The sequence below is a fragment of the Phaenicophaeus curvirostris genome, chromosome 1 (genome assembly GCF_032191515.1).
Source record: "Phaenicophaeus curvirostris isolate KB17595 chromosome 1, BPBGC_Pcur_1.0, whole genome shotgun sequence".
NCBI classification, from domain to species: domain Eukaryota; kingdom Metazoa; phylum Chordata; class Aves; order Cuculiformes; family Cuculidae; genus Phaenicophaeus; species Phaenicophaeus curvirostris.
Genome location: NC_091392.1, coordinates 194926971 through 194940051, shown reverse-complemented (window position 1 = coordinate 194940051; position 13081 = coordinate 194926971).

The following is a 13081-nucleotide window of genomic DNA, read 5'->3' as shown; positions in this document are numbered from 1 at the left end:
AGCATTTGATCGCGACTAGGAAATGCTCAGTACCAGCAATTCCAGAAAATAAACTGAAGATGATAGATTTGAAAATGACATACAACCTTCTGGCAGTAGAGAGGAATGGAAAAATAGTGATTTCGACTGCTATGGAGTGAGGGCAACAGAAATCACGCATACAAAAAATATGTGGGATGGACAGAGGCTGTGGAGGCCTAACATTTAACTGACTTAACTAACATTAAGAACAAAAGTTAGGGTGGAAACCACTTGTACTTGTTTTCAGAGGGCTAACAGATGAAGAAGCATGATAAACACTTCAATTACGAGAATTCAGCATTATTCAGCTTTATTTGCAGATCATTGGTGTATCAGGAGTTCAGTCTTCATTGCTGCTAATCCACAAGCATGTTAGAATGAATTTCTGCCTTCTGAAATACAGCAATGACAGAATTCTGTTCTGATACTTGTGCTTTTCCTTATGTGATGCAACAAGTGCCAAGAAAGACACTGACAATATTATTACTGTTTCAGAAAGAGAACAGGATCATCAGAAGCAATTCCACATGCATACAGACCTTGAATCTTGCCCCGTATAATTCAGTTTTAGCAGATAATTGTGCCTCAAGTGGTATGAAGATCATACAAGTCTGTTTGTAGTATAAAATAAGAAACTACTGTTTTCTACAAAGATTACTATTTAATTGATGACAGGTTCTGCTACATAAAGAAAAGTAAAATAGGAGTTCCTCATATCTGTGGAATAAAAACATATGTATTTTCTAGATAAAATTAAGTTAGATTTCAGGTATAAACTTGCATCTCACAGAGAAGGAAAAAGCAAAGGAAAATGTAGTTAATTTAATTGCCTGAATTGCCAAAAATCAAAAAAATGTTGGTGCAACAATAAGACTGAAGATGAGACGGACCTGAAAAAAAAGAGTAGTATCTTATTTTTAATAAAGCATAAGACCACGCAAAAATCTAACTACTCTGCTTATTCAGAAATGAGAGGAAAAGGTTTTAAAGATGCTGCAAGGTCATATTTAACTGTAAAGAGGGTAGACAGTTCTTATCCATCTTCAGACTATAGATGAGAACAAAATGGTCTTCGTTTCCTGGCTATTTACTGAACAGCAGGAGACATTGTCACTTATTAAAACTGAACAATGTCCGACATTTCAAAGCATTCTCATTTAAAATGTGATGTCTGGAATTATCTGTAAAATAACAATGCAACTCTTTCAATGTTTTTTCTTTCAAAGGATATTTGTGAGGAGAGAGAGGATAATCCACACTAAAATAATGTTCCCTGTAACTGAGACCTTTTCAAGAGGTACATTGACATTCTGAGAACAGCAGAAAAGCAGCACCTGGCCACTGTTTTGTGATGAAACCAAGATATTTGGAATGAATTTGTATACCTAGTGGTGTCTATAATGTAAATATGTGCATTCAGCCTTGTCCCCATTGAACTCCTTTTTAGGAAACAAGAAACAGTCCCTTTCAGGATTTGTCATCGGACAACCACGGGATTCAATAAGTTGCATAGAAGGTGTGTGGTTTGTTCTACATCATCTATAAAGGGATTTTAGTGTCCTGAGCTTGGATAAAGATATCTACATGGAAATTTCACATGGCTTACTCAGATGAGACCCGTAGTTTCTCTAGTTGTAGTCAACCCTCATGACCTCCTTTTGAGGCCTCAAGAGCCACCAAAGATAAAGATAGGGATGTTTAAATCATTTTTTAAAACATCAGCATTTTCATGGGAAATTTCTCTGCTGCATAAGCACTGGGCTGTGGCTGAACAAGGAGTTGCAGCCTGTCAGACCCCACAGGCAGGCAGAAGAATGCCTTCACTTATAGGCAGTGCCAGTCTGTTGTAAGGTGTTAGCAAAGCCAGGCATGTGCTTGGCTGACTCTTTTGTGAGAAGTGGCAGCATGGAAAGTATACACTTCAATTACAAGTAAAACAGGATCTGTTTCCTGCAGAAAACATATAAAGTGACACCCTGCCTCCCTTAGAGTTCTGAGATCAAGAAAGGCCATATATCAAAGCACACACGGAATATGGGTGTTTCCAGCTTCCTGTTTAAGACCAGTTTAGCATATGTTGAATGATCTGGAAACAGCTAGAAAAGTGATGCTGAATCTTCAATCCAGTGTCAAACATCAGCATTATAAACCTCGCTATGTCCTTCTGATCCGGTTCATGGTTGCACCTTTTGTGGCATAAGCTCCCAGTGAAGTCTTCTGAAGTCTTGACTTCGAGATAACTGACCTAGGATGGATGAAATTTGGCAAAACAGGTCACTTCTATGACTGGAAGGATAGTTATAGTTCACCTGGAAGTGAAGTTAGCAACTGATCCGTAGTCCACCGTGACAGGAAAGGTGATGGAGGTTCAAGGGAAATACTGAAAACACTTCATACAAAGTATCTATTCAGCTTACATTTTGGAAAAAAAGCATGGGTACCAGCAAAACATGTTATCAAAAGCACAAGATTCCATTGCAGGACTTACATATCTTGATATTCACTGCTAGAACTAAAAAAATCTCTGAAAAGAATGGGCATGTCTCACAGTCTGTGTTGACTGCACACAGGAATAATCACTGGAAGGAGAACAGTTTAATACCATTGTTTTCTCTTCAATTTTATTATACATGTCAAAGAAGAGTTATATAAAGATGTTTTTAAAGAAAACAGAATTTTGAAAGGAACATTGCAAATTTATGTCAGGTTGGTGACATGTTTTAAGTACAAATGCACTACCTCTGACAACAGACATCTGAAAATGCAAAGAGATATCAGACTATGGTTATCTAAGTGTTTTAAAAGAGGCTACGAATAAAGGAGAAAACTGCCTGTTGATTCGGTGTTCCACTGGAAAAAAAATATGGACCTTTGGCAAAGTGAAGATTCAGGAAACAGAATTCTGGAAGAAATTAGAACAATACACATCTCTTCTAGTACTTCTGCTCTTGAAGAATAAAGGAAGACTTTGATCCTCAAAGAAGTAAATCTGAGTGTGTGTGTGTACTCTTTTTGTTGAGGGGAAAAAGGAAATAATTTAGCAAAAAGAGGAAAAGATGACAGCAACACATGCTCTGGCAGATGGAAAACAATGATAGGAGCATAATTGGAAAAGAATCCTCAGTAGCATGGCAAGACATTCAGTTTTACTGCTTGTGTGTAAAGATCTATCATACCAGACTAGAAGTTTTGACTGACATGATTTTCACAGATGTTTTTGAATGAACTTCTACCACCCCTCTAACATTGACATTTGAACTTCAGTTTTGCTATATGTGCCAAGAAATTATTCTTCCCAGGGATGTTCCCAGTGGAAGTCATGGGTTTAGTAAAGCTGGGATGTTGCAGGATGTCCAAAACAACCTTTCTTATACGCATCCCAAAGAGTGGAGTTATGAAAATCCCAACCATATGTGGGGATGTGGCCAATGCTGAGAACGTGTTATACATCAGCAAAGTAAAATCAGATTTGAAACACATTCTTTGCTTGATAATGGCTAGGAATTGACCTGACAAAAACAACCAAAAAGCTCATAGGTTTAGATTTTTCCATGGTTTTAAGGTTTCCTTTAGGGAATTAAGACATCTATGAAATATGAGCACCTATCTGCAGAAATCAAGCTAATGTCTTGGAACTCATCCAGGAGCAAAAATCTTCACCTGTTCTGGAATGACAGATACAGGACACACTGGAGGTGGAAGTATTTTTATGACATACTGCAGCAGAAACAAATCAAAGAGACAACCTGATATGACTTCTGAGGATATAGGGAAAGTGAAAGATTGCTCTGAACTTACTGAAAATAAGAAAAAAACACCTTACACTTGCATGTAAGGTATTTACCTTTGTAGCATGGGTATAAAGTTCTGGAACAGTACATATCACTCACCAACTCTTTCACTATAAAATCATGTATATAATTTTCTCCCTGCCTATTAAAAAAATACCTTTCTTTAGGGAACTACACTTCACTGACAACAAAAGAACTTGTGTTAGGAAAGATAACAATGTTAGAAAAGCCTTTTTGATGAATCTGGCTTTAAAAATTGATGGCAAGAGCCTGGTAAGGAAGGTGTATCCTGAAATCCTGGTAGTCACCATTCCAAAGACAGATGACATGAGTTTGTGGCTTCCAGATCACATGTAGGAGAGATCAAGAACAGAAGACTTTCTAAGTGTTTTAACATGAGAGAAACTGTATGCATAAAATAGTCAGCAAAATAAATTTGCAGTCAAAAATTGAAGAAAAATTTCTCTATATTCAAGAACTTGTTACAAAAATTCTATGTTGGGTGTAAAGGGGGAAAGATTCTATAAAATAAAGCAGATCTGTAAAATAATTTCACTTGCAATTAATCATAACTTTAGCCAAGAGAAAAAAAATGTTTTCAGACATTGTGGTAATCAAAGATATGCAAAATGTAAAAAGGTTTTAAGTAAGAATGGTGTCTGAGAAAATTAATTTTTGGTTTTATATGATGCTGTTCAGCTGACATTTCCATCTATTCCGTTATGATGGAGACCAAGGGCCAGAATTGAATAACACAAAAAAAAGTTCTGATCTGCATACATTGATATTACTGAAGAAATGGAAATGCCTTGCTATATAACTCATTGTTGGTTAAACTGATCAGAAATCAGGTGTCTGCTGAGACTTTTGTAATCTTTTTAAAAGCTTTGATCTAAAACACATGATCATCTTTCCTCTGAGCATAAAAAGTGCAAAGAGCAATGAGAATTTTTACAGTACTTCTGAAAAATGCCAAAGGCAGGCACACACTTTTGTTAATATATCATGTGATTTGTTCACTGCAGGGCACACAATTTTGCTAGCAGAACTCTTAGGGAGAAGATGACTTACATGCAATTTTGAAACAAGTTCTCTTTAAGCAGCTTTTCAAACAGAAAACTGCAGAAATAAATCAATATAGAACCATATAAATTGTCATCCTCTACAGGAATATATTACAGAGGCTCCAAGCAAAGGGGTTTGTAAAGGTTCAGAGTTCAGTATAAACTGCTTTGACCACAGAGACAGGATTTTTCATGTCAATCTGAAGCATCATATATCATATAAAATTCCAAATGATGGAAAATGAAACGCTGGGAACTATTTCCCTCTTTATTCCTAAGGTAATATAAAAATCCCTCAACCAGCCCTCTAGTCACTTCATAAATGCAGTGATCCAAAGAGAAAATGACAAAGCCAGCTACACCTGACAGAAATTGCGTATTTCCTTTATAAAACTTACTTTAAAATATTTCTCTATTTTTTTCCGTGAGGCAAAGCAGAAAACCCTGCATTATACAAAGTTATATATTTTAAAAATAAACAAAACAGGACAGAAAGTGAGCTTTTATTCATTAGAAAACCTTGGCCCTATAAATGCATGTTCTAACCTTGTGGGTTGTGGTTTCAGTTTCCCTGTAATGACAGAGATGGCAGTCATTACATTTACAAAGGATTAGTCATTACATTTGTTGGTTTTGTTTTATACATAACAATCAGGACTTCACTCTCAACAGTTTTTCTCAGTTTAACCACTTCTCATAGTGTCCATTCCAAATAATATGTGCTATTGGAATAGAAAATAAATATACTGTAGAATTGTTCTGGTTTATACTAATAATTCTTTTCAGTGAAAGCTGGAAATCAAAGAAAGCATAGTTTTCTTTCCCCAATTTTCCTGCTTTCTGATAAGTTTTGTTGTTCTTTTGTAGTTGCCAGGATTCCTACAACACAGGCATTTATATTCCAGTTGTGAGCAGTTTCAGTTAACAGAAACAAGAGGGCAACTAAACAACTAGTAATGAAAATAGATACCAAAAGGCTATGAAAAAATACACTCAGAAGTTTTTCAAATAACAAGTAAAATCCTTTTCACATCTGGGTCAGATTTGGGCCCATTTGACAGTAACCGGGAGTTATTACAGTGTCACAGCTGCTCCCTGGCCTGTGGGAAATGAACTGACTCTTACGGACATGGATCCCATCCACAAAAATGTCATTCTTCAGTCTAGAGATGCTCTGAAAATTCACTTAGTGCTAAATCATGAAATATTGCAAACATCATCTGTTGCCCCTTGAAACTTCAGCAGCTGGGGAAAAGATTTTGAAAATGCCTACAAATTGACTGATGTGGCGGTGTTGTAGAAAGAAATCTCAGAGCAGCAGAGCTTCGGTTCAGGGATTGTATTGTATTCTGCACAAGAAGGCACCTTGCAATGCATTCCAAGCCAGCAGGCACAAGCAGGCATTCCTCAAGTGGTAGCTTTGCTGAGTTTTTAACAGGAGAGGCTTGAATTGATATGACTTCCATTTTTTTATAAAGGAGCTTTTAAAAAGTAAGGTCCAAACTTAATTTCTTTTATCCCAGATACAATTTGCAGACAGAAATTATCCCTTCTTTCCCCCCGAAAAAAAAAAATATTAAACCTCCTTTGCCAACAACACATACATTTAAATTGACTAGCCTTCTAAACCTTGTTGTTCTAGGAAGTACCAAATGGTTTTGAACAGCCAAGGGAAATATGAACATCTATCATTAAGTCTGGTCTGTGTGCTTCACCACCAAAGCGATAACAGAAACAACAACAGAATGCAGCTGGTGACATCCTGAGCCTCTCTCGTGCAAAGGAGACCTGATTAGGCTCAGCTTTTCCTATCATTTATTTCCCCACTTGCCAGAGCCAGCGATCCTGACATTTCAAAATCATAGTGTAACCAAGGGCAATGTCCAGCAAGGCTCTACCAAACACCAACCGCACCAGTCACAAGTACAAATTAACCACAGCTTCGGCTTGCTGCTGAGTTTGTAATAACCCACATGGCAAGGAGAGAGCATGAGTAAGCATGATCACACCCTTTCCAAGTGGAAATATTGAAATTTAAATGAGAATTCCTATAAATGAAACCTTTGGAAGTATTCATTCAATGGGAAGGCTAAGGAAAATTGTCCAGATTTTTTATTCATGGCCCCAAATCTGAGGTTGCTACAATGTGTTGTTTAATAACATAAAAAATGTTGGTTTGATCATATTGCCTGAATATATGTGATTTTGGTTTATTATGTATAGTACAGGATAGCATTAAATATTTGTAATAAAAAGGTTAAAATATCCAAAATTAGGTATAAAATTATATATTAATAAACTTCCTCTATAAAAGTATCACATAAAATAATATATTCCCACCAGGTATTTTGTTTTCATGACACTGACTCTCCCTATGAAAAAAGTTTCTCTTTAATATTTAAAATATTTTTTCTTCCATGAAACAACACTAAATGTAGACAAAATACTGTTTCCTTAAATAAAGGAACAAAGTTAAAATCAAAATTTTCACACTAAAATAAACACTTCAGTGGTCATTAAATGAAATCTAACCCTCATGATACTTTCAATGAGTTTCTGATCATGTATGCCTGCTGTGTTCATGCAGCATGTAAAAATATAGAGTTTGTTCAATTTTTATTTGAAATAGGTCTTCACAGTAAAGCAACCAAGAAAATTATAACTATTAAAAATGGATTGCTGAACCAATTCAGGTAAAAGACCCAATAAGGAAAATAGATGAAAGAGATAAAAGGAATCCATCTCAGAGCCATGACAGGGATGATTTAGACAAGATGATAATTTCCTTGCTTATAATTACATAACCTTTACTGAATATGACACCATTAGGAAACTATTTTAGGGTTCGTTTTGTGAATCTTTATTTATTTCCCACTCTTCATAAGAAAAAGGCGGGTTTTTTTCAAGGATATATACCTGAAAAATCCCATTAAGTATTGCAAGAGTACAACTCTTCACTATGGAATGAAAAGTCAGCGGTCCATACTGTTGCCAGAGTAGAAAAATCTATGGAATGTCAGCAAAAGAGGCCAAACCAATATTGACTATCTATAGGACTGTTATTATTAATAATTCAAAAGAAATATAAATGTTCAGTTTCAAACAAGGGTTTAATCTACAGTGGATGTTGAATACTACGTAAATTTATTTGTAAAAAGAAAAAAAGTGGGTTTTTAGTATTTATAGTTAGAATTCCTTAATTGTGATGTCTACATGGTAAGCTCTAAAGCCATACTTTAATATTTACCAAATACATTTGAGAAGTTGTACAATTTTTTCTACAAAAACTACTGCTGATCTTCAAATGCTTGCCAAGATCAGTTAAAAAGACAGCAAGAGAAATATTTCTGCTCTGCCTCCCAAGAAATAATTTATTGTGTTGCTGTCCCTTAATAAGATAATTTTATTATATTTTTGAAAGTGATTTCCTCGATGAGAGTTGATTTAAGTTATGACTGAAATTTTCTATCTAAAAGCTGGGCCAATATAATTTCTAGGCCAATAAAGTTTCTGCTACTCTTGCAGGAGTCTTTAAAGTAGTACAGAATAATAATAAGTAACAATTTAAAGTTAAAATATAATGCTTGCATTTCAGAGGGGTTTAGGTTACTGTCCTGAACAGGGTACACTTTGACCAAATAGGAGAATTTTATGATTGGGTGACAGTGGAGAGATCGCTTCCAGATTAAAGTGCATTGGTGTCAAGCACAGAAAAAAAATTTGTGCAAAGTAAGGAAAACTTTTCTCTGAATAAGAAAACTGTGAGGAAGCACAGGGTACAACAAGGATAAGAAACTATGACATTTCTTCAGCTCCTTGCCCAGTTTAATGGCTCTCCACTAGATTAAAGAGAATTAAAATGGATTTAGAATAGTTTTTTTTAATATATAAACTGAAAATCCATCACTACTTTAAATTATACAGCTCCTAGAAATCTTAGTAAGAGAATGAGTACAGCCCAGTGACCTAAGGGTACCAATGGGACAGCATTTGTAAGGACATGCAATAACCTTTATGAGGCTGCTACAGCTAGGAAAAGAAAGGATAAATGTTCATATGCACAAACTTCTCTTTAAATTTCTTCCTTGCCTTTCTTGACTAATTTTTTCCAAATATGTTATCCGACTTCATGAAAAGCGTTTCATCTCCTACAAACATTGTCTGCTAGTAGTGTACTTTGTATTTCTTAATTTACAAGGAAAACTCTGATTGTTCACAACTAAACAGACCAGGTGGTGTAAGTTTCTAACCAAAGCCTACACCTTTATAAATCTTATCGCTTTGTATAAATCTTGATTACAGTGCCTTTAGGATTATGTTACAGCTGCAGTTTGCCATAAGGGGTTGTGACTGTATAATTGCTGTACCCCTTCAAAACAGCTTACTTTGCTTCATATGATTTTAATAAATAATTGGACAGCTTTACCGTATAAAATGGATTGATTTCTTAACAATGTCAGAAGAACATTTTTGTCAATTGACTTACATTTTCAGATAAATCTAAGTCTGTTTAACCTTCACTGAGTTCTTACTTTCTTGGCTTCCTCAATAAACATTGCAAATACTTACTGGTCATTAACAAATGTCAGATAAAATATAACTGTGAAGATGAAAATGCATCTGTGGAGGCTGAAAGAAGACTTGCATTTTCACTACCCTTTTTTCATTTAGCTTCACTAAGACCTCCAGTCTATCAATAATTTTGAATCTCTTGTATTTTAAGACCTGTAAATTCTGACAGAAATATTTTTGACATATTGCACGTCATTCTAGAGAGTGGAATATGCAGGAGCTGGAATTTACTAGACGTGTTAAAAAACAGCATTTGCAAAAAACTCCAGTACTAAAATATTTATGGGCTTCCCTCATTTAGAACATCAAAAGCATTTCAAAGCAGCTTTCTTATTATTCTGTAGCACTCGATGTGTTACTGAAATGCAGAAGAAAAAAAATATTACAAAATTAAAATAAGGTGAAGTGTAAATTGCTGTTCATCCTACAGACTGTATGAGAAACCTCAAATAGGTTATTTTTAAAAAATTTTGTTGGAGATCTGAAAACTCTGTAGAAGTTTTTTTCTGGGGGAACACTGTTTTCAAAGGAGGATGAGTGAGTTACTAGCATGTAAGTAGCTTTCTTCCATAGGTCTCTGGTTTAGATATTGATGAGGAAACAGTAACAGATTCTGGTAAAAGAAAGAATGATATGCTCAGCCTCACCAAACCATCATAAATTAATGAGTGTCTGTCAGAAACAGGTGAAATATGTGGATTTTCACACCTGATAGATATGTATAGATATGTATAGAGATATATATATAACTCCTGATAATGAAATGTTGGACAGATTTGTGATTACTATTTTTTCTTCAACTTCTTTTTAGTCTATTTAGTCTTTGTTAAGATACAGTCTTACAAACACTCAAGCTTATGTACTACATTTACTACTAATATCAACATGAAAATACATGATCTATACCTTCACTTAAGCATGCATACAGAGCACAAGTTTATGTCCACAAAGAGTTAAAATACACGTACATTGAGCGGGAAGAGATTTACCTATTCAAAGAGATGTGCAACTTTTATCTTGTCTGAATATCTATTAGAGTTCTTTGGGGTTTCTTTAGGTTTTTTGGGAACAGTTCTTCCCGTCGTTTATACAACAGAATACTTTTTCCCACCTTGACTTGACTTTGCTTCAGTAAGTCATCTTTTTAAGAGGAAATAGCAAAGAAGTAAATTACATCCTCATTTGCTCAAATGGCAACTTGATCTAACGTGAGGCGTCCCTGCCCATGGCAGGGGGCGTGGAACAAGACGATCGTTAAGGCCCCTTCCAACTCAAACTATTTTCTGAATCTATTATTCTGTTAATTATCAGGCAGGCATTTTCTTCCTTTATGTCAGATATCCACAGCCCAGAGGCTGCATCTGGATAGTCACTGAAGGCTGCTTTATAGACATAGGGCAGAGGCTGTTCAGCAAAGCTGCCAACTTTTAACTGAAATAAGATTAATTTAGTACTATGTTTCTGTGTACAAGCATAAATTAGACAATTAGCTTTCATAAGGATGTCTAATTCAGGGATTGCAATTTTCCATATTTACCTATTTCCAGTTTAAGAGTGGCAATCCCACAGTTTTCCTCTGGAAGAGAAATTGGTCTTTTCAAGCAATCTGAATGACTAAAACTAATTGCTTGGTAAAACACACTGTCTACCTGTACCTAGAATTTACACAGCTTCTGTCCAGGGAGGTTATTCTCCCTCTGTACTCAGCACTGGTGAGACCGCTCCTCGAATCCTGTGTTCAGTTCTGGGCCCCTCACCACAAGAAGGATGTTGAGGCTCTGGAGCGAGTCCAGAGAAGAGCAACAAAGCTGGTGAAGGAGCTGGAGAACAGGCTTTATGAGGAACGGCTGAGAGACCTGGGGTTGTTTAGCCTGGAGAAGAGGAGTCTGAGGGGAGACCTTATTGCTCTCTACAACTACCTGAAAGGAGGTTGTGGAGAGGAGGGTGCTGGCCCCTTCTCCCAAGTGACAGACGACAGGACAAGAGGGAATGGCCTCAAGCTCCACCAGGGGAGGTTCAGGCTGGACATTAGGAAAAAATTCTTTACAGAAAGGGTCATTGGGCACTGGAACAGGCTGCTCAGGGAGATGGTTGATTCACCTTCCCTGGAGGTGTTTAAGGCATGGGTGGATGAAGTGTTAAGAGGCACGGTTTAGTGATTGATCGGAATGGTTGGACTCGATGATCCGGTGGGTCTCTTCCAACCTGGTTATTCTATGATTCTATGATTCTATTTGAAAACCTCATAATATATTTGGGTTCTTTACAGAAAGTGGATGAGACCACTGTGCCGTCATTAATATCAGTTCTGGTGAGAAATCAAATAGCTGTCTCATAGCAATTATGTATTCAAATTAATATGCCTTGGAGGCAGATTATACTTTTCCAGCAACACCTTGTATATGGAAAATTTAAGATGAGATGCCTGAAATTGTCAGAGCTGCCCTGACACTTCACCCAAAGCAGCAAGCTAGATTGTGCCACTCATTTCATCTGGATCTGTAGGTGGTTCTGCTGATTGTGTCCCTGCTCAGATTAACATAGACTAACCTGTAGTCCATACAGCTACTTGGAGCAAGGTTTCTTCAGCTACTTTTGGGAGGGCTACTCAGCCATTTTCAATACTAACAAAATTTCTCAGCTCTTTGTGACAAGAAAGAGAACGTGAAGAGGAAATGCCACAAGTTTGTTGTTAAAGTTTAATATGTCAATATGGTCTTAAAAATTATGATATGAGAGGCTTTATTCTTCTGTCTGGGACAATGAGGAATAAAATAGTTCAGGGGTGATCATATTTTATCTATATTACACTACATCCCCTTATCTGCAAATGGGATGCTTGACTTAAAACCGCATCTGTTTCATTTAACACAAAGACTGTAACCTTGGGAAAAAAACTCCACAAATAAATTTCATTTATTTATTCCAGAAAATTTACTTTCTTCCAGAATGAAAAAAAGCTAAACAAGAAAACAAAGCAAAGAAGTCAAATTCAAGTCCTTTCATATCCTCTGGCTGCATTACTGCGTTCTAATTCTACAGGAAGAAATAGTGTTCTTTTTTATTAGCTGGCACTGCAAGAATTTAAGTGACTCAGCGGTCAACGTTTCCCACTGTGGCAAAAACAATTTTGTAATTGTCCTGTGAATTAGGGAAGTGAACTCTCAGAGGATTCTCGCATCGGGTATTTTCTTGGGCAATGATGTGGAAATAATAGATTTAATGAGAACAGTGTAACGATGTGGAATATAATTTCGTTCTTGAGTAAATTTCACATCTTTTCCAGCCAGAAAGTGGATTAATGTAAAGCACCAAGCAGGGAACTAACCTGGAGATCCTGCTGCTAAACACAAATAACCGAGTGCCAGATTTGCATTACAGCAGACTGATACAATGCAGGAAAAATAAACAGGAAGCATGCAGTGGTTAGAAGCAGAAATGACAGTATTTTTAACATGCTGTGGGATTCATTCATGTGACTCTCTCTCTATTGATGACGGAAATTTCTTGATAGGATCTGAGCCCCCCACTGAAAGACTGTACCTCAACATGTGCAGTAATAAATTAGCAATTATGCTTTTATAAATGTTTTACCCCAGGAGCAGCTCTACTCCAATTACACAGCGGTGTCTG